This window comes from Haliotis rufescens, unplaced genomic scaffold (genome assembly GCF_023055435.1).
Source record: "Haliotis rufescens isolate VD_foot unplaced genomic scaffold, xgHalRufe1.0.p SCAF_58, whole genome shotgun sequence".
Lineage (NCBI taxonomy): Eukaryota > Metazoa > Mollusca > Gastropoda > Lepetellida > Haliotidae > Haliotis > Haliotis rufescens.
Window position 1 is genome coordinate 2,351,926 of NW_025964312.1, and position 21,938 is coordinate 2,373,863.

At 40.0% G+C, this 21,938-nt stretch overlaps 1 protein-coding gene across 3 annotated transcripts in view; it reads left to right on the forward strand.

The window, feature by feature from the left end:
• The window catches only part of LOC124149584 (alpha-2B adrenergic receptor-like), a 69,295-nt gene that overhangs the window by 37,699 nt on the left and 9,658 nt on the right, over nt 1-21,938 (forward strand). Inside the window, exon 1 of one of the 3 annotated variants that reach the window (XM_046521268.2) lies at nt 15,404-15,665. The exons of 1 other annotated variant lie outside the window; for it this stretch is intronic. The gene's annotated coding sequence lies outside the window, so the exon portion shown is untranslated. Of the gene's footprint in view, nt 1-15,403; nt 15,666-21,938 lie in introns of those variants that run through there. One more of the 3 variants, XM_046521267.2, reaches the window with a different exon arrangement.

The following is a 21,938-nucleotide window of genomic DNA, read 5'->3' on the forward strand; positions in this document are numbered from 1 at the left end:
ACAATGAATATGTAGAACTTTCATTTGCATAATATACATTCATGATAATCAAAATAATTGTAATTTCTAAATCGGATGAGCGACTAGTTTGGGTGAAATAATGATCACTGACTAAATATCTATTTGGACAATGCAAACAACGGAACGGTGGCTGATAACATTTAGACCACTGGTGAACATCCCATACACCCCTGTAAGTAGAAATAAGTAAACCAGCTCCATAGCTCTTCACAGACAGAGATCATACAGGGCGGATCCATTTTTAAAAAGGGGGGTGTCAATATTATCAAATCTTCTCTCAGTCAGTTTTACTGCCTACAACTTGTTAGGTTTCAAAAGACGGGTAGGATGGGTGGGTGTCCGGGCCCCCTTCCCTGCCTCCCCCCCCCCCCCCCCCCCCCCCCCCCCCCCCCTCTCGGGGACGCCTATGGGGATGTTCATACGCGGATTTCACACCTTGAAAATATCCACCACCATCAAACAAAAGAAGCCCACATGAAATTACTCACTGAATATGAGACATTCTCGTCAATACCAAAATGAGAATAGTATTTGCCGACAGGAACTGAATAATAGCACCATAATACTGGTGATGGTAACCCTAGCAACACCAGTGTGTGCTGCCATTCAACTGACCCCCAATTTGTAACCTGTAATAGTTACAGATGTACAGCTAGAGGTGGTACCGACCCAGTCTGTTTGATTACTTGACGAACACAATGCATAATACATGATTACTTGACGAACACAATGCATAATACATATGTACCATGACACAACCAGCGACAAATCGTTCTTCTTATGTGTGTTCGAGCGACGATGTCTTGGATAAATCACAATCAATAGTTTCCCCTTGACATTTCTATTGTCTGCGGCATTTAATCTTATGTCAGCGTACGCATCTATGGTTCTTGTGGTTAATTAATTACAAGTAATATGCATGGCGATGCAGGGGGGAGTGGGAGGAATGAATACAGCTTTAAACCACAGACTGAAATGATACTTGGTCAACAATGGAATTCCTTCTCACAATGAGTGAGTTGGGTTTAACGCCGCTTTTAACAGTATTCCAGTTATATCACGGCGTGTCAGCTTAATGTGGGAGGAAAGACCGAAGTGATGCAGGTCTCAGACGTTTACCACTTCGGTGAAACCCACGAGCACGGGTATGGTGCTGACAAACCTAGAAACATAATCAGGGCGAACCGGGATTCGAACCCACAATCATAGGTTTCTGGCGAACCCAAGGGACGCAACTCTGCACAGCGAATCGTGGCGCCTTAGACGACTGGGCCACCCCGTGCATGCCCCACCCCCCCCCCTTCTCACAATGATAGTGTACATGCACATATAACGTAGGATACGACTGCAGCCTAGGGTATGCTCAATAAAATACAGTCATCCATACACATATTGTTGTGTGTAAGTATTCCACAAATGATATACTATTTGATGTTACAGTGTGTTTATTGTCAACCTCTCTACCACATTGGGCATTTTATAGAATGGGTAAAGAGAGAGAGGTGAGGTGATATGGGGTTTAACGTCGCGTCCAAGATTATTGCACTTATATAGCGACGTGCATGGTACGTGTGTGTGTGGCTGCTTGTACTAGTCCGGACTGATGCCGATTTTATAGTGCTAGCCCGATGAATACCATGCCGCAGTTTAACATGAATACCCCACTCAGACACAGTATGCTCCGAACCAGTCCATGTTGTGGTCCCTTAATGCCCAGCGCCAGGCAGGGTAACAACAAGTACCATCTTTTAACGTATTTTGGATCGAACCCCGGACCTTCCGCTCTCCGGGCGGACGCTCTACCACTAGACCACGCAGGCGGTCTCACTCAAAAGAAAATAGTTTGGTTTTGTTAATTAGCCTCCACGAATGCATAATGTATTAATGAACCAGCTGGGGGCAGCTAATTAAGGGCAAATTGCTGTAATGTGTTGATTGGTTACGCAACACCTACTTGATTGCAAGTACACAAGGGGCAAATTAAGTAAGCTGAGTATAGGTGTACTTGGGATTAATCCAAATCTTGCTAACGAACATAATCAGACGCTGTGAGAAGGATCCTTTGAAGGTAAGCTAAAATCAAATTCGCGTATTGTGAGACTATGCTTGAGCCGCAAAACCAAACAGTAAAGGTATCAACTCAATTTGGGTGCAGGAAGATGCTTTTCTTGCAAAAACATGTACATGTGTCTATGTTGAGGTACGAAAACCTAAGTGGTATTTCAGATGTAAGTACATGTTCTATTTGAGTAACAGTTCTACGATCGATCTAAGGTTCAACATTGAAATATAATATTATATTAACATGTGTTAACCAGTAGTACGTTATGAATGATTCTCGACTGGAACCATTGTAATGATGCGTTTGTTATTTGAGTACAAGTGCGTTTGTTCTACGAGTACAAGTGCGTTTGTTCTATGAGTACAAGTGCGTTTGTTCTATGAGTACAAGTGAATTTATTTGGAAAATACATTCTCAACCATTATCGGAAAATTCGTAATTTTTGTTCCCTTCGGAGATTATAGTTTGCGATTTTCAAAGAAAACCCTGAGGTGATAAATCCGACAGACAAGGCTTCACATATGATGTTATAATAAATATTGCGTAAAATGTACAGTCAAAACATAATTGAGGAAGTTAAAAACACATGTTTAAAATTCACATTACAATACATATGAATATGATGCTGCGTATGCGTTTTCTGAATCAGCATTAAAAAAAGGAAGGTTTTACCCGATTTTTAACCTAAATGTGAGTCTTGAAATATTTTTTACATTTCTTACCAATTCAAAACACGTTTGACTAAAGATCAAAGCTTATGACACCATTAAACATGCCAAAACCTAAACACGCTTTACCTGTTATTTTAAGAGACAGTTTAAGTTGCAATGTATTCAGCAAAATACCTACATAACATACACTACAACGAGATCAAACAAGGTGTTCAAGTTTATATTATTCTCGTGAACGGGGAAGTGAAAAGCATTTACTCACTTAATTTGGGATTATTAATATAGTAATACTAATAACTGCTGGTTGGGTAAAGAGGGCTCCGGTTGTTGTCACACAGGAGATGGCATGTAGTAAATACATTGTACTAACAGTGTCACAATTAGAAGCCAACAACTGCTATGTTTCGCCCCACCTACGCAACCTGCCATTATCTAATTATTTGGAATAATCCTTTCCCGCGTTTCTTTCAATTAAAAACGACTAATTTCATACGATCTAAAAACACAATTATTATGTTTTCATAGACACAGACACACGTGGTGTGGTCAGTATATGACCACCTGCTGATAACAAATGTCAATTTACCGGATCAGTAAACTGACCATTACAATGATCGAACGATGTGTGATATCTACTATTCATCTAACAGTTGTAGCAGTTATGCATCAAAGCATTCGTTTTCTCCCAAGAATTTAAGATTGGGAGACCTCGAAAAGTGTAAGTTTTTATTTTACAAAACAATAGGATTTCGATCGAAAGGTCACAGTTAAAATGACAAATAGAACGTTAAATCACATTTAAATCTATAAGGTTATGATTTAAACAGTATTTTATTTCCATTAATGTTCAGATTTTACATTACATAGCATTACAAAATGGAAAAAGGATCAGCAAACAGGCCAAAAAGGCCTATATTAATGCTTCTCCTAATATTGTACATCATACATGTAGATTGTAATGAAGTCTATAGAGCAGACATTAATGAGTGACACAACATGAAATAAAATGGAAAGCAAGATACCAAATGCATTTTATATTCTTAAGTTGACACATAACTTACGTAAAGCGGTAAGGTTATGGTGGATTTTGGCCAAGGCGGAACAACCATGTATGTCAGAGAGTACTTTAAGGATGGGTGTGGAAAGTATGTGGAAAATGGCTTCACTTTGTGCACCGTGTTTTCTTTAAATACCGAGATCCGAGACACTATAAGGTAGTATATAGGTAGATATAATACCAGTCTAAAGATGTAAACACAATGATTTTGATGGCCATGTCTGGCAAACACATGTGACAGATGTTCCTGAGGAAATACAGTAAAAGTGCTTGCCTTTAACGGACCACTTTTCCTTGAATGCGATGTACCGTGACATTATTCAGCATTATAAATTGGTGTATAGGTAGATATAACACTAATCTATAGATTTAATCACATTTGAAGTTACATCTGTGTGTTTAAAGTTGATTTTGACAGCCCGGGCCAAGTCGAACCAAACACAAGCCAAACACTTCTGATAGAGACTATGTTGAGAATGTAGAGGGAAAAGGGCTTCACTTTGAGTACCGTGTTTTCTTTGAATACTGAGATCTGAGACATTATACAGTGGTATTTAGGTAGATATAATACTAGTCTATAGATGTAAATACATTTGAAGATACATCTGTGAGTTTAAAGTTGACAGCCCGGGCCAAGTTGAACCCAACACAAGCCAAACACTTCTGATAGAGACATGTTGAGAATGTAGAGGGAAAAGGGCTTCACTTTTGAGCAACGCGTTTTCTTTAAATACCACAATCTGAGACATTATAAAGTGGTATATAGGTAGATATAATACTCGTCTATAGATGTAAAAATAATGAACTACTTGATTTTGACAGCCCGGGCCAAGTCGGACCGAACACTTGTGACAGAGATATTGTTGAGAAAATACAGTAAAAGTGCTTGACTTTAACGGACCAGTTTTCTTTAAATTCGATATATTGTGACATTATAAAGTGACATACAGGTAGATATAATAAGGTCTATATATGTAGTTTAGTATCATATCTACATGTATATCACTTTATAATGTCATATATGTAGTTACATCTGTGTGTTAAAAGTTGATATTGGGAGCCCGGGCCATGTCGGACCCAACACAAGCCAAACACTTCTGATAGAGTGAGTGAGTATGGTTTTACGCCGCTTTTAGCAATATTCCAGCAATATCACGGCGGGGGGCACCAGAAATGGGCTTCACACATTGTACCCATGTCGGGAATCGAACCCGGGTCTTCAGCGTGACGAGCGAACGCTTTAACCACCAGGCTACCCGACCGCCCCCTTCTGATAGAGACTATGTTGAGAATGTTGAGAATGCGGAGTGAAAAGACTTCACTTTGAGCACCGTGTTTTCTTTAACTACCGCAATATGAGACACTAAAGTGGTATATAGGTAGATATAATACTAGTCAATTGATGTAAAATATGTTTAGTAACTTTAGAAGTGCTTTGACAGTTAATAACACGAATATCCACTTCCAGAAAACATCCTGTGTTGGTTTAACATGAATTAGTAAAGGTTAATTAAGGATGCCCAACACGTTAATCAACAAAAGAAGAGTATGTATGTCTTTATACCATATGGCACTAAACATCTTTCTTATGCTTATTGTCCTGCCCAGGACATCACACGCTGAGGTCGGTGAGAAACCTTCTCATCACAGAAAACACACAATCAAGACACTGACTCTCGGTATGTAGTCATAATTATCAGTTTATTACATTATTGAAGATGCATTTTGATTCAAACTCAATTAAATGAGCAAAACTATACGTTTGTGAACATTTGAGATCTGCCTAGATATGCACGTTTCGTTTTAATATTCTGCAATCCTTTTTTAGTCTTACCCAATGGCCCGGCCCTGCCCGACTTTTAAGCAATCCCGTAAGACCGAGACAAGAGGGCAATGTAAGTCATTCCTTGTCGATACCCGATTTCTGTGGTCTCATTCGTGACCAACTCGTGTTATTGCAGGACAAGCCGAATAGCGACTCGTGCCCCTCTCGTGGCCATTTTTGCGACCGGGTTCCGTCTAAGCGCAAAGGGGCATAGTTAAAACAAATGTTTACGTAATGATCCGCGTATATTTCCCAATATATTATATAATTTCGGATGCAATTTAAAGCACATCGGTATTATACTGTATGACTGAAAACATTTAACTGTATCTTAGGTATAGCTTTAGATGCAAGACACATGTAAAATCAAAAATATTCCTGAGGGATTCTTTGACCGATGAACTTGAAATCATACGCGCATTTTGATTGGTTTGTCGTAGTTTCGCACATAACATTCATCGATAGGGGATGAGTCTTCTTGCAGTTACGGAAAGGGGCGAGTTTTGTCGAATGCCGAGGTCTTACTTCCTCGACTATCACCGAGGAGTGCTTTATCTCACTTATAAACCGTCTAAATGCACGAAATAGCAGAAAAAAATCGATATATCTTAACAAAACAGTGAGACGCGTTATAAAACGAATATAAATGAATGCGATCAAAGCGTGCGAGAGAAGAAACACGTGCAGCATGGACAAAACTAAGTCATGACATCTAAAATGGAACGTTCTGTCACCACCTGCCCCGCTGGCTCAGTGGGAAACAGTGGGTTTGTGTGCGATATATAACGATCACGAGTCGCTTTTCTTTATATGAGATATAGATAATCTCACCCGAGTGTCTTTTGATATCAAATATTAACACGAGTTGATAAAAGTGGAAATAATCCGAGGCTTGCCGAGGATTTTTGCCACTTTTATCAACGAGTGTTGATATATTTGATATCAAAAGACACGAGGGTGAGATTATATTTATCATCCAACATCATTCTTCCAACTTTTTCAATTTGTAGACAGTAATTAGCAGTGTCTTCAGTGTAAAAAGTACTGCTAACAGCTTCAGTAGCAGAGCCATTAGTGATGTCATTTGATTGTGACGTCATGGTAACCAGTGACGTGACAATGGTCTGCAAAGCATTGTGATGTAATTTCATTGCAGCGATATCTACAGTGTAGATATCGCTTGATCTCACCCAAGCGATATCTCCTGTGGGAGCCAGTTTTGGATGATAAATCAACATTATGTACAGCCTCTTTAAGGATGTTGATGAAATGTGTAAGGTTTAAAACAATACGAAGGAGCTATAGCGCATCACATATGGTATACAATAGTGCCGAGTTAATAGCAGACCGTAGTGTACGTCCGTGTACAGCCATGAGATATAGGTAGACATGGATCTTTCTGTACATGTACGTAAAGCCTCGTACACCCATTCACTCACTCACTCACGACAGGACCCGTGAAGATTCCGGGGTAGAAAAGGTCTTCAGCAGCCCATACTTGCCGTAAAAGGCGACTATGCTTGTCGTAAAAGGCGACTAACGGGATCGGGTGGTCAGGCTCGCTGACTTGGTTGATACATGTCATCGATCCCAATTGCGTGGATCGATGTCAATCACTGGATTGTCTGGTCCAGACTCGATTAATTTACATATAGCTGGAATATGGCTGAGTGCGGCGTTAAACAACAAACAAACAAATAAACAAACAAACATACACTCACGACAGACAGAACGTAGGAATAAATCACAACTTCGTGAACATTGTAAGACCACCTGGGAGACTGTTTCGCCTAACGAAGCTTATATCTCTTCAAGACCTGTCGTTGTCGTATTGAACGTGAGGGTAAAACCAGTAACGATGCTACTCCCGGGGACCAGACTAGTAGATCAGCCCTTTTTTCCCCCACCGGACGCGAACCTTTGATACTGTTTTAATTACATTTATTTATTGTTGATAATGTACAGCCACCAAGACAAGAACACTAACACATGTAGAAAGTAAGAAAAAGTGGGAACATATTATTTTCAAATATAAGATAGCTACGCGATAGAACAATGAAGAACGTTCGGTTCCAAATTCAATTTATCGGGGTTAAATGTACAGGTAACCTAGCTCTACATTGAAAACACAGTATGTTTATCTCCGTTCTACCATGACTAAATAAAACGCAAAATCTTTGGTGTTAGCAAATATACTGAGTGAAGCGGTATGGGTTGAGTCCAGTGTTTTGAGTGGGTTATCGATCTGAATTACGGAATCACCGAACAAAATATGGTGCTGTATATACTCAAGCAGTTTGTTTACACCGTAATACTTCACTCGAACATATGACAGGCATTGAAAGCATACGCAACTAAGCACGGCAACTTGGTAAGCTAACATGAGGTGGGCATCCCTAAAGAAAACAAAGCAAGCTTTGCAAGGCTTTCGCTCTACATCGCACGTCACCATTATGACGTAATATCATTGTTCTACCACGACGTCAGTTTTGGAGATTCGAACATGCGCTCGCAATTTGATGACGTCATATATTGGACGACGTTATTTTTAACCCTCTGGATGTCGAGTTTTTTTCTGACGCACATTTTCCTAAGATCGGTAAAGTGAAGGTTGTGTGAGAATTGCGCTCACGCGGCACTGGATCTACCTCTGGCTATGAACTTACGCAGAGGTGGAGAATATTAAATTTCCTATTTGATGGTGTAAATTTTACTGCAAATATTAAACCGGTTTTAAAAAAAGACACTTCTACGTGTTGTCCGAGAATTTATTCTGCTTTGAAAAACAGTAAATTTCTCCGCTTTTCATCGTACACCGATAAAAGTGCTGTGCGACGATATTTTTTATTTAGAAGCTTTAAGGAAACTGTAAGTGAACAAAATACTTCATAAAAAGAGGTAATAGAGAAATGAATGGCCCTATCTAACCTATATAACTTAGTCCTTAGATTCCAACATTCTCCTGAATGTGTAGATGTAATTTGACTAATGTTGCACCATTATTAATAGAGCATTGGCCTTGTCATCAAATGTAATGAAATACAAAAAATAACACCATTATATTTGACGTCATGGCTGGTTTTATGTCTTTGATAACGTCGGAGAAAGACGACACTGGTGTTTTGATTAATATGTATCCCCTAATTTTCGTTCAGGGTAAATCTCGATGTGTAAAACGAACTTTGACGCTTTTTCGACACAACATAAAATGACTGCTTTCACAAAGTAAATAATATCTTAAACATATAAACAATTAGATAGTTTATCGTGTATCTTAACTGGATAAGACACGCGCCTGTTTGGCATCAATTTACGTAATGAAATACCCCAAAGAATATTTCAAAACAACCAAAATTATATTCAATATTGGACATATATTTGTTCATTATTATGTTATTATTTCTCTTCATCTCGTCTCAGAATTACACAATAAAAGATGCGAAGAAAGCTCTACTGGTATAGAATTATCAGGATAACCGTATAAGGTTGAACCAACGGGGTACATGGCATGAGTTTTATTTTTATACTTTTTACAATTCCTGGAGAAATAAAGTAGACAGTTTAAGATCCCGTGTGACAATATTGAAAAAAGAATTAACCCATTGATTATAAAATGCAAAATTCATAACTTGTTTGTGACTAACGCGCACCTGGCAAATCGTTAGATATCACTGTTCTTTGTACCAAACGACATAAAAATCAATTCCCAGACCAAGACAATTCTTTCAGAAATATGTGCATATATCTTAACGAAAAATATATATCCATGTTGTTATTATAATATGTTCAGTTTTGGTTATAAAATATAATGAAACGGCTATTCATGGACATTTGTTATATATATGAACTTATAATATTGACTATTACACATGCATACAATGCATACAATGTTTATTCCTAATGCAGGATATTTATCATCCCCAAACACACAAGCGTGATAACCTCTTTATCATATACTGAACCGCAAAAGAAACGTCACCATGGATAGATATATGAGAAACCTTATTTGTCCAAACACTGTAAACATACTTTGAGACATATTAAAAAGATGAAACTTGGCAAAACTGATCACCAAGGTTGAAATTAACGTGTCAAATGTTCTTAAAGTGAAACTCAACACTAGTCTCTGACAAAATGGCATCACAAGTCAGTATCTCGTGTGTCTGCCATTTGCATTGATGACTGCCGTGCAACGTCGATACATTGAATGGGTGAGGCGGTTGATGAAGGCCATAGGCACTTGAGCCCACACTCTGAGGAACGCCTGACTCAGTTCAGCTGCAGTTGTCGGTCTTGGTCGGACGTCATTCATCCGTCTTTGAATCTCGTCCCACAGGCACTCAATGGGATTTAAATCGGGACAGAGGGGAGGCCACTGCATGGTTCTGATGCCATTCTGCTGGAGGAAGTCTCTTGTTGCTCTCGCAGTGTGGGCACGGGCGTTATCATGCTGAAACTCGTGGTTGCGGCGACGTGCCAAATGAGGTATGGCGTGTGGTCTCAAGACTTGCTGTGACACCATTGCCTCTCCCTGGACCGATGTTCTGGAAGACTACAGGGCCGACCCTCTGTGCAAGACCAATTCCACCCCACACCATGATGCTCGGACCACCCCACGAGTCTCTCTCAACAACACAAGCAAAGCATTCGAATAACGTTCCCCACGGCGTCGCCAGACTTTCTCTCTCAGTATATTATCAGTTACATTATCCGTTGTTATGGCAACGATATCGTTATCAGAGTGTAAACCCTCTCCCTCACTTCGATGTCGAATAAAATTCAAAATACATCATGCAAACCAATACACTTCACAGTTTTGAATTCCCCTTCTGTTTATCTTTTACTGTCATTTTAGGCAAAGCAAAATTACTGAAAGTGACTTCTGAAATTAGGTACTTTCTAAATATCGCAATCACAATTCACGGCGTTATTTACTGTGTGTTTAGAAATCTAAATATTGGATATTTACTCGAATAATTAAAGTAGAAAAATAGCACATTAGTGATCACGGGTATCAAATCACTGGTGATAATTCTGCAACGTCGCTGATAAGCCTAGAATCGTTTAGAATGTTTTGAAAAATACGCATCAAGAACGCCGAAGTGTACGTTCCGCCATATTGGATTGTGTTTACAAAATGCCGGTCATGAGACGCCTATTCGATCAGGTATATTTCTAACTCAGCTGCTATAGACCTACATGCATACCGTGACTGAAAAAGTTTATCATGTAATCTTTGTTTAAAAAGTATAATGAAGGCTGCTTGGTTTTCAACATCCGGCTAATACAAGCAAAGCCCCAACCAAACTTGAACAGAATCATTATTTTTTAATAAAGCCCATTCAGCCCGCGAATAACACACAGTAGTTCAAACATTAGATCTTAATCATATTAATGTTTTCGAAGATCCTAGGCAACCATAACCTGTCTTCCACAGACTATCCTACTGGTACGCTGAATGTGACTCTGTGAACATCCGGGTTAGAAACGGTCTTCAGCAACCTCTGCTAGTCGTAAGAGGCGACTAACGGGATCGGGTTTGGTGACTTGGTTGACGAATGTCATCGTATTCCAATTGCGTAGATCGATACTCATTATGTCAATCACTTAAATGTCTGATCCAGACTCAATTATTTACGGACCGCAGCCATACAGCTAGAATATTGCTGAGTGCGGCGTTAAACAACAAACAAAACTGAACGTCATTGTAGAGATCATTATGAAACGTCATTCCTTTCAGGGGCGGTCGGGTAGCCTGGTGGTTAAAGCGTTCGCTGGTCACGCCGAACCCGGGTTCGATTCCCGACATGGGTACAAAGTGTGAAGCCCATTTCTGGTGTCCCCCGCCGTGATATTGCTGGAATATTGCTTAAAGCGGCGTAAAACCATACTCACTCACTCACTCATTCCTTTCACCGTGTACATGAAGCACAATGCGATTCACATATTCACATGGATTGTTTGTTGATTTCCTAATGAAAAGTCCAGGGTCGGTCGTGGTTCTCGCGTTGTTCACCAGACCGTAACGGTCGTAACGCCCATATTGTGATCTGCGTGTTTCCTCAAGCCTCGCTTTCAATACAGACTGGTGTACTGTCTACAGCAGCAGTACATCTCATATTTCAACATTGAACACTTGTTACAGCCTCATGCATTTAGATTGTTAAGGTAAATAATAAGTAACGTAATTCAAAAGTCACGTAAATTATACTCCTGCCTATGATTGCGTGTCATCGTACCCAGACGGCGTGGATCGTTGCTCATAATAGCAATCACTGGATTGTCTGGTTAAGTGTGCGCGTACTAGTCCGGACCAATGTTGGTTTTATAGTGCCAGTTCAGGCCGCAGTTAAACATGGATACGCCACTCAGACACAGCGTACTGATTCCAAGCTGACCAGTCCGTGTTTTATTCCCATAATGCCGAGCGCCAGGCAGGGTAACAACAAGTACCATCTTTTAACGTCTTTTGGTCTGACGCAGCCGGGAATCGAACCACCGACCTTCCGCTCTGTAAAGTATTCAGAGTGACGCAGATCGGAAAATATATCAAAGTGACGGTAACATTTCTTTCCCAATAACGACGAACAAGTGTTTTGTAAATGGTAATGGTAATATATTTAGAAAACAATAAAATAATTATGTAAACTTACAAAGCATAGGACTGGACACGGGTGGCCCAGTCGTATAAGGCTTCGCATATCGCTTTGCAGTGAAACCTATGATTGTGGGTTTGAATCCCGGTTTGCCCCGATTGTTTCTAGGGTTGGCCCGTGCTCGTGGGTTTCACTTAAGTGGTAAACGTCTAAGACCTGCTTCACTTCGGGCTTTCCTCCTACATTAAACTGGCACTACGTGATATAACTGGAACACTGTTCAAAGCCACGTTGTGTGAACCCAAATCACTCACTCACTACAAAACAGAGGCGGATGACTATTGTTTTCGCTATGCCCGTTTGCGCGAAGACGGAACCAAGTTGATAAAATGGCGACGAGAAGGGCAAAGGTCGTCATTAGCCTCGTCACAGAAATGACACATTAACCTCGCAATCAAGAATGTGTATTTTTCTGTAAAGAATAAAACGAAGGTAATCGCGATCACGAGCATGTGGATTGTTCTGTTGACAGCCAGAGTGGATCAATTATTTGTGGCCTATCGACGTCAACAAACATGGCGGGTGATGTAGTACTCTTCATCGTCTGTCAGTGATGGATCAACGTGTTCCGCGTTTCCGTGTCGTCAGCGTGCGCTGGCAGTGTGGAAAACTATAAAATAAGACATAAAAGACGACATGACCTCTGGTATTGACATCGCCCGTGACGACTGGTTAATAACACAGTATTACATTGTTGATATTGTTGATTATATATTATATTAATCCTCTATTTATTCGTTTAATAAATCAGTTTAAAATCTCCCTCCATATATATTTATTATGAATATATTGAACACATGTATTATATTTTACACTTGCATATTTATGTCCTATTCTTTCATCCGTTTGTTTGTTCTTTTCTTCGTTCATTTCTTTAATATCCCATGCATTTATTCGTTCCCTATACAGTAAACTACGGTTATAACGAACACGCTTATAACGAACTGACGGATATAACGAACTTACTTTTTTGGTCCCGACTATTTGCTGTTGTTATACTGTATATATGCTTATAACGAACTGCGCTTATAACGAACTAAAATTAGCAGCCCCTTTGAGTTCGTAATAACCGTACTTTACTGTATATGCATACCATAGAATAAGGGGCGGTAGCGTAGCCATGTGGTAAAGGTGTTCGCGTGTAATGCCTAAGTTCCGGGTTCGGTTCCACATGGATACATAGACAATCTCACCCGAATGTCTTTTGATATCAAATATATCAACACGAGTTGATAAAAGTGGAAATATTCCGAGGCTATCCAAAGACACGAGGGTGAGATTTTATTTATCATCCAACATCATTCTTCCAACTTTTTCAATTTGTAGACAGTAATTAGCAGTGTCTTCAGTGTAAAAAGTACTGCAAACAGCTTCAGTAGCAGAGCCATTAGTGATGTCATTTGATTGTGACGTCATGTAACCAGTGACGTCACAATGGTCTGCAAAGCATTGTGATGTAATTTCATTGCAGCTATATCTACAGTGTAGATATCGCTTGATCTCATCCAAGCGATATCTCCTGTGGGAGCCAGTTTCGGATGATAAAATGTGTTAAGCCAGTCATGATGTAACTTGCCATGATATAGCTGGGATATTGCTAATACACTGACGCGCAAAAGAAAGTATACACCAATGTTTGATGGTGGCTAAATATGAAACAAACATGAAATAGTTATTGGACCGTGATGTATTTCATACGGGTATTATAGTTGTGTTTTGTATCAAGACGCTACACTCACCAAAACGTATTTGTACATGAAGGTTTATAAAATTGAAAAGCAATCCAATTTCCGATAAAGCCTTATGCAGATACACTTACTGACTTAACGTGGTGCGTCTTCCCTCGTCACTGTCGGAACACACCATGTCAGCTGTTTTGGGGGTGTTTTTTTTTTTGTTCTTGTTTTTTTATCACTATTGCACTGAAACACACGAGTCGCTGAAATCCCACAATCCACTTGGCTTGGAGATCAAACTTTTGTATTGCGCGTGAACGAAATCCCAATTTTCATATTTGTATGGTTTTTTTTCAGTTTCATGTTGTTTAACGCCGCACACAGCAATATTCCAGCTATATGACGGCAGTGCGTAAATAATAGAGTCTGGATCAGACAATCCAATGATTGAAATCATCAGCATCGATCCGCGCAATTGGGATCGATGACATGCATCAACCAAGTCAGCGAGCCTGACCACCCGATCCCTTTAGTCGCCTCTTAGTCTCAAGTATAGTCACCTTTTACGGCAAGCATGGGTTGCTGAAGACCTATTCTACCCCAGATCTTCACGGATCCTCTACCTGTATCTTATAAATCCGAACAACTTAATAGTAGACACAATTAGTTTGTCAACCACACAAAATAAAACCTTGCCAAATATTGTTAGATGTAAACATAAATTGTAACGGCAGTTTGTCAGATAGATTAAAACATCCATCATCACAAACCTTTGGAAATACGCGTACCTTAATCTAACAGTTTCTGTAAGTGAAACCGATGACCAAAATAACTGTAAATCGATCAGCATAGATATAACAACACCATATTGGTTCATGAATTAGTTAAATTGTCAAATGTCATCTTCCTTAGCACGTACGTATTAGAGTAAGGCTTGTGAAACAGAGTACAAAATCAAATGTCAAGTATCATAAAACGTGCTCGGTAATTTTAGATGCAGTATAATTTGACAAATAGATTGCAAAAGTAAATGTCAAATATATTAACACAGAGAATAGCTAACTTCATATATTATAATGTCAAATGTGAACTTCTTTCAGTCTGCAAATTAATTTTAAAAGCGAATCTGTTTTCAAAACAGATTACAAACGTGGATAACAATAATATAACGTATACAATGTGACTGTGGAGGCAACGTTATTTATCATATAAATTAGACAAGTACAGTCCTTAATCTCAACCCGTACAGCTGTGAACAACATTCTCACGATCCGATAGAAATAAAAATAATATCTACAGACACTACGATCACAACAAAGGAGGGTCACTAACAGGATTAATAAATCAAGCAAACGACTAACTGAAGCGTATCTGTCTGGTAAATGGCTGTAAAAGCCTCACATCACCTAACTATTATAATGATCAAGATATCTACCTACAGCGCCCAAAGTCTGACGATATGTGTCACGCTAGTAGGTCACGCATCATCTACAACTTGTGACTGTCTGGACGGTCGTGTAGGTATTGGAGGTATGTAACGTGATGGATGGTAGCCGAACCCGACCTAACAGCCCTAGCGTGACAAGCTCGTCCTCAATATCGTCGACGCTGTGGCCAATGACAGCAGTGTACGTCGTACACGGTGTTGCCGCGGCCCCCTCAATCTGATCACTGTATTGACTAGCTGTGTCGCCACTGTGAGTATCTTGATTTTGTTTCTCAAACATGCCCGAGGAAACGTGTTTCGTTGATGGTTTGGGGCGTTTCTTTACGGCGTGTTGAAACTGTGTGATTGCTCATCGATCTGTGAATTTTTTAAAAGGAATTTGGTCTGTATTGTAAATTGAGAATATTTGTTGAAATAAGATGTGGTTGTCTTGATATGTTTTACTTTTAAACACGTGGCCTGTTTCATATTGAATCTGTGATATTTCCTTTATTGTTGACTGAGCTGTATATGATTTTAAGGGTTGTATGCTTAATTCTCGGCTATGTGGAGATAGTGACGTTTGTTTTCACGCTTCGGTCGGTGGATATTCTATACATGGTACATGGTACAGATGTGTTTATACCATGACGTTTTTCCATTGTGTTTTTAGCAGATATTACTTTAATCACGTGTGAGTAAACATCTGCTGCGATCTATTTGAAAATACATGTAATATATTAGTACAGTTTTGTGTTTTGTATTGGACTGAATGATGGCGTCTCCCCACTTCGTGACGTATTATCAGTTTGTTTATCATTTGTACGGGTTCAGTTATATGTTGATTTCGTTTCATTCTTAGGGGCACGACTCGTCGCAATTCACCTTAGTTGTGCCAGAAACATATCACGGTGGGTTCGAATCCCGGTTTGCCCCGATCATGTTTCTAGGTTTGTCAGCACCGTACCTAGACTAACATCTAGTCTCTGAAATGAACATATCGTGCAGAAAAAACAGTTGTTCAGTTATCTTGATAAAAATATAATAACAGGGAGCCAAGTGACTCTCTTCATTTTCAGATACTGCAGTAATCTAGACTTGCCAAACATTATAGACTTGCATGGGCTGTATTTGATGTATATTTGTATCAGGGTCTGTAAGACAGACTACACCGTACCGTGCTCATGGGTTTTAATTAAAGTTTTAAACGTCTGAGACCTGCATCACTTCGGGCTTTCCTCCCACATTAAACTGGCACTCCGTTATATAACTGGAATACTGTTAAAAGCAGCGTAGAACCCAACTCACTCACTCAGTTTTACCATCAGTATTCACACCAGAATTGAAATCAGTATTTTTATAAATATTCATGCCAATACCGACATAGGTATTCACAACAGACTTGACATCAGTATTTTGATATGTACTCACGTCAATATTGACATCAGTATTGACCCCAGTAGTGACCAGTTTTAATATCGGTACCCGGTTTATAGGATGTTGATATTATTGATGAAACATGAGCGGTTACTCTCCATGGTTGATCCTGAATGACTTGCTGTATCGACATACACCTTGATGGTGACGCACTGACCCTTAACGCACCCACTGCTGATGCTTAGCTTGAATTGCTCGTTAATGCGTTAAATGAACACCAACAGTGGCTCAGAATAGAAAGCCGATGGCACTGTAGCTCACCCTGTGCAAAAAAAAGTAAACTACGGTTATAACGAACTCAAAGAGACCGCTAATTTTAGTTCGTTATAACCGCAGTTTGATATATGCACATACACAGCAAATATACAGCAAATGGTCGGGACCGAAACATAAGTTCGTTATATCTGTCAGCTCGTTATAAGCGTGTTCGTTATAAACGTATTTTACTGTAGATGTGTTGTGTTTGGGGTTTTGATTTTCATTTGTTGGTATTGGTTTGAGATTGTTTTTTATTACATTCTTTGTTTATGTTTCGGCTTTTTATAAATATATTTGGATATATTTTGGCCATTTGTTTTGGGTGGGGTTCACGCACGTTGGGGGTGGGGGAGAGAGATTGGAGGGGGGCGGGGGGGGGGGGGGGGAGTTAAAGCGTTCGTCGTCATGAAGAGGGATTGATTCCCGATATGAAAACCATTCTTGATGTAGATCTTTCTTTACCACCAGGGGTAGAATAGGTCTTCAGCAACCCATGCTTGCCGTAAAAGGCGACTATGCTTGTCGTAAGAGGCGACTAACGGGATCGGGTGGTCAGGCTCGCTGACCTGGTTGATTCATGTCAACGTATCCCAATTGCGTTGATCTATGCTCATGATATCAATCACTGGATTGTCTGTTCGAGACTCGATTATTTACAGACAGCTGTCATATGGCTGGAATATTGCTGAGTGCGGCGTTAAACAGCACACAAACAAACAAACAAAACAGACACTTTAGTTAAACGGACAAGCCCGAGTTTGGTGCTGACAATAAGGGATGGAGCGATGTACAGTAGACTACGGTTAAAACGAAGACGCTTATAACGAACTGACGGATATAACGAACTTACTTTTTGGTCCCGACTATTTGCTGTAGTTATGCTGTATATATGCTTATAACGAACTACGGTTATAACGAACTAAAATTAGTAGTCCTTTTGAGTTCGTTATAACCGTAGTTTACTGTATAATTAGACTGGTTGTTTGTAGCATGTGTTGCAGTTTTTTCAAAGTTTTCACATAATACTCTCCTCAAAACATTGTAAGCCGACCGATGGTGAACATCACCTGACACTGTGTTCTGTATCTCGTTGCCTCCATTTTCCCTGCACGTGACTGCCGAACAAACAAATGGGCATGTCTAACTATGAAATCTGCATTAGAAAAAATATTAGATGAATGTCGTGATCATAGATTTTTGAGAGTATAGGGTACTCTGTGTCTGCAAGCTCGTGTGCAATGATTCAAGCTACGTAATTACAATCTATATAATTGTATAATTGTCGAACCTATAATTTCGACCAAACATAGCAACCCAAGTCGATGATCAAGTACATCAGCATGTATACAAAAAGAATCTTTTACACCGGTTGAACTCTCACTAAACACGATGTAGCCTACTTTAGAAAGCAGTTTGTTTCATTATCTATATTAGCTAATCTTAGACAGCCCCGCTGCAAGCCTTAAGTATTTAAGCATAGCACACAGTTTTAAATGAGTGTGCTGATCGAATGTGTTGGGTGTTGTAATTAAAACACCTTCGATTGAACACTTGTTTCCTACAAAGATAATGCCCCAAAAAGAACGTACATGTTGATAACGTTCGGCCACGTACAACCGGAAATGAGAGGAATTGTGGGAACCCGTCGCTCCCACCTGTCTCTGAATGGGGCATGAAATATGTATGTCTGATGGGTCCTTACACGCAGTTCTCTTCCCAAATGATCTGCTCTCCCAAACACATTGAAGCAGTATTGCTGTAGAGATTGTTTTATCAAAGGCGCCCGATACAGAAGGTACTATTGGTCGGGGAACTGGTCGGGGAAGCAGTATTGCTGTAGAGATTGTTTTATCAAAGGCGCCCGATACAGAAGGTACTATTGGTCGGGGAACTGGTCGGGGAAGCAGTATTGCTGTAGAGATTGTTTTATTAAAGGCGCCCGATACAGAAGGTACTATTGGTCGGGGAACTGGTCGGGGAAGCAGTATTGCTGTAGAGATTGTTTTATCAAAGGCGCCCGATACAGAAGGTACTATTGGTCGGGGGAACTGGTCGGGGAAGCAGTATTGCTGTAGAGATTGTTTTATCAAAGGCGCCCGATACAGAAGGTACTATTGGTCGGGGAACTGGTCGGGGAAGCAGTATTGCTGTAGAGATTGTTTTATTAAAGGCGCCCGATACAGAAGGTACTATTGGTCGGGGAACTGGTCGGGGAAGCAGTATTGCTGTAGAGATTGTTTTATCAAAGGCGCCCGATACAGAAGGTACTATTGGTCGGGGAACTGGTCGGGGAAGCAGTATTGCTGTAGAGATTGTTTTATCAAAGGCGCCCGATACAGAAGGTACTATTGGTCGGGGAACTGGTCGGGGAAGCAGTATTGCTGTAGAGATTGTTTTATTAAAGGCGCCCGATACAGAAGGTACTATTGGTCGGGGAACTGGTCGGGGAAGCAGTATTGCTGTAGAGATTGTTTTATCAAAGGCGCCCGATACAGAAGGTACTATTGGTCGGGGAACTGGTCGGGGAAGCAGTATTGCTGTAGAGATTGTTTTATCAAAGGCGCCCGATACAGAAGGTACTATTGGTCGGGGGAACTGGTCGGGGAAGCAGTATTGCTGTAGAGATTGTTTTATCAAAGGCGCCCGATACAGAAGGTACTATTGGTCGGGGAACTGGTCGGGGAAGCAGTATTGCAGTAGAGATTGTTTTATCAAAGGCGCCCGATACAGAAGGTACTATTGGTCGGGGAACTGGTCGGGGAAGCAGTATTGCTGTAGAGATTGTTTTATCAAAGGCGCCCGATACAGAAGGTACTATTGGTCGGGGAACTGGTCGGGGAACAAACGAAACCACTTTTGAGCAGATACCAGTACCTGGATACCTGCGGTATAATGATAATAATAATGTGTTCTCAGTAGTATATTCACCGTGATTGTGTTCTCAGTAGTATATTCACCGTGAATATGTTCTCAGTAGTATATTAACCGTGAATGTGTTCTCAGTGGTATATTCACTGTGAATGTGTTCTCAGTAGTATATTAACCGTGAATGTGTTCTTAGTGGAATATTGAACGTTAATGTGTTTCCAGTGGTATATTCACCGTGAATATGTTCTCAGTGGTATATTCACTGTGAATGTGTTCTCAGTGGTATATTAACTGTGAATGTGTTCTTAGTGGAATATTGAACGTTAATGTGTTTCCAGTGGTATATTCACCGTGAATATGTTCTCAGTGGTATATTCACCGTGAATATGTTCTCAGTGGTATATTCACTGTGAATATGTTCTCAGTAATATATTCACCGTGAATGTGTTCTCAGTAGTATATTCACCATGAATGTGTTCTCACTTGTATATTCACGGTGAATGTGTTCTTAGTGGTATACGGGTATATTCACCCTGTGTTCTTAGTGGTATATTCACAATAAATGTGTCCTCAGTAGTATACGGGTATATTCACCGTGAATGTGTTCTCAGTAGTGTACGGGTATATTCACCCTGTGTTCTTAGTGGTATATTCACAATAAATGTGTCCTCAGTAGTATACGGGTGTATTCACCGTGAATGTGTTCTCAGTGGTATATTCACCGTGAATGTGTTCTCAGTGGAGTATTCAGTGTTAATGTGTTCTTAGTGGTATATTCACCATGAATGTGTTCTCAGTAGTATACGGGTATATTCACCTTGTGTTCTCAGTAGTATATTCACAATAAATGTGTTCTCAATAGTATACGGGTATATTCACCGTGAATGTGTTCTCAGTGGTATATTCACCGTGAATGTGTTCTCAGTGGTATATTAAGTATATTCAGCATTATACTCACAGAGTGTGAAAACCAGTGGCCAGTGTTGCGTGAATTCCTACAATGACACAATCCACCCTACATGATTGTTACAATGTTCTTAGTTGCTACACAGCCAATCAAATGATTAAATGATGGGTCGAAATTGCACGTGTAACGATTGAAATTAAACTGTGTTGTTGCACTGCCATGTAACAGTTAATTGCACGCTATACCTTACACGTAACTATGGCAACAACTAAATTAACTCAACAATTCGATAGACGAACCATCCCAACTATCGTGCAAGTAATGATATCAAACACAACAATTAACGTCATTCCTAACCATTCACTAGATTCGCATGGCTAGCATTCACAAGATGCCGACAAAACAATCGCCGGGGAAAAATCGCGATGTGAAAAAAAGGCAATGTCGTGTTCTGTGTAGTCTACGCATGAATGGCGGCGAAATCACATAGTTAATCCTGTTATTATCGTCAATTACCGCCATCAAATCATGGCGACTGCTACCTTCAAGCTAAGCCTTGTCACTCACACGTCGGAAGTAAGTGCACCAAAATGTATCGATCCGCGATCTGCTGATCTTACTTGAAATAGTTCCTATATAAATGTTTCCGATTGTTGTGGATTTGTGAATAAATGCTACGGATGAAGGGTTCAGCGTGGGTCTTGTTATTGTATATTGACAGATTGTTAATAGCGAGTGTCAGTATGTTGATTGTTATAGTATGCCTTGAACGGAACAACGTAACATTTGGTGAGTGAGTGAGTGAGTCTGGTTTTACGCCCCTTTCGGCAATATTCCAGCACATTCGTGACCAACTCGTGTTATTCCGGGACAAGCCGAATAGCGACTCGTGCCCCTCTCGTGGCCATTTTTGCGACCGGGTTCCGTTTTAGCGCAAACGGGCATACCTAAAACAATTGTTAACTCGTTGCGTAATCGTTCACACATTTTCCAAATATATTATATATATTTCAGATGCAATTTAAAGCACATCGGGACGTGCGGAATTACACAGTATGATTGAACACATTTAAC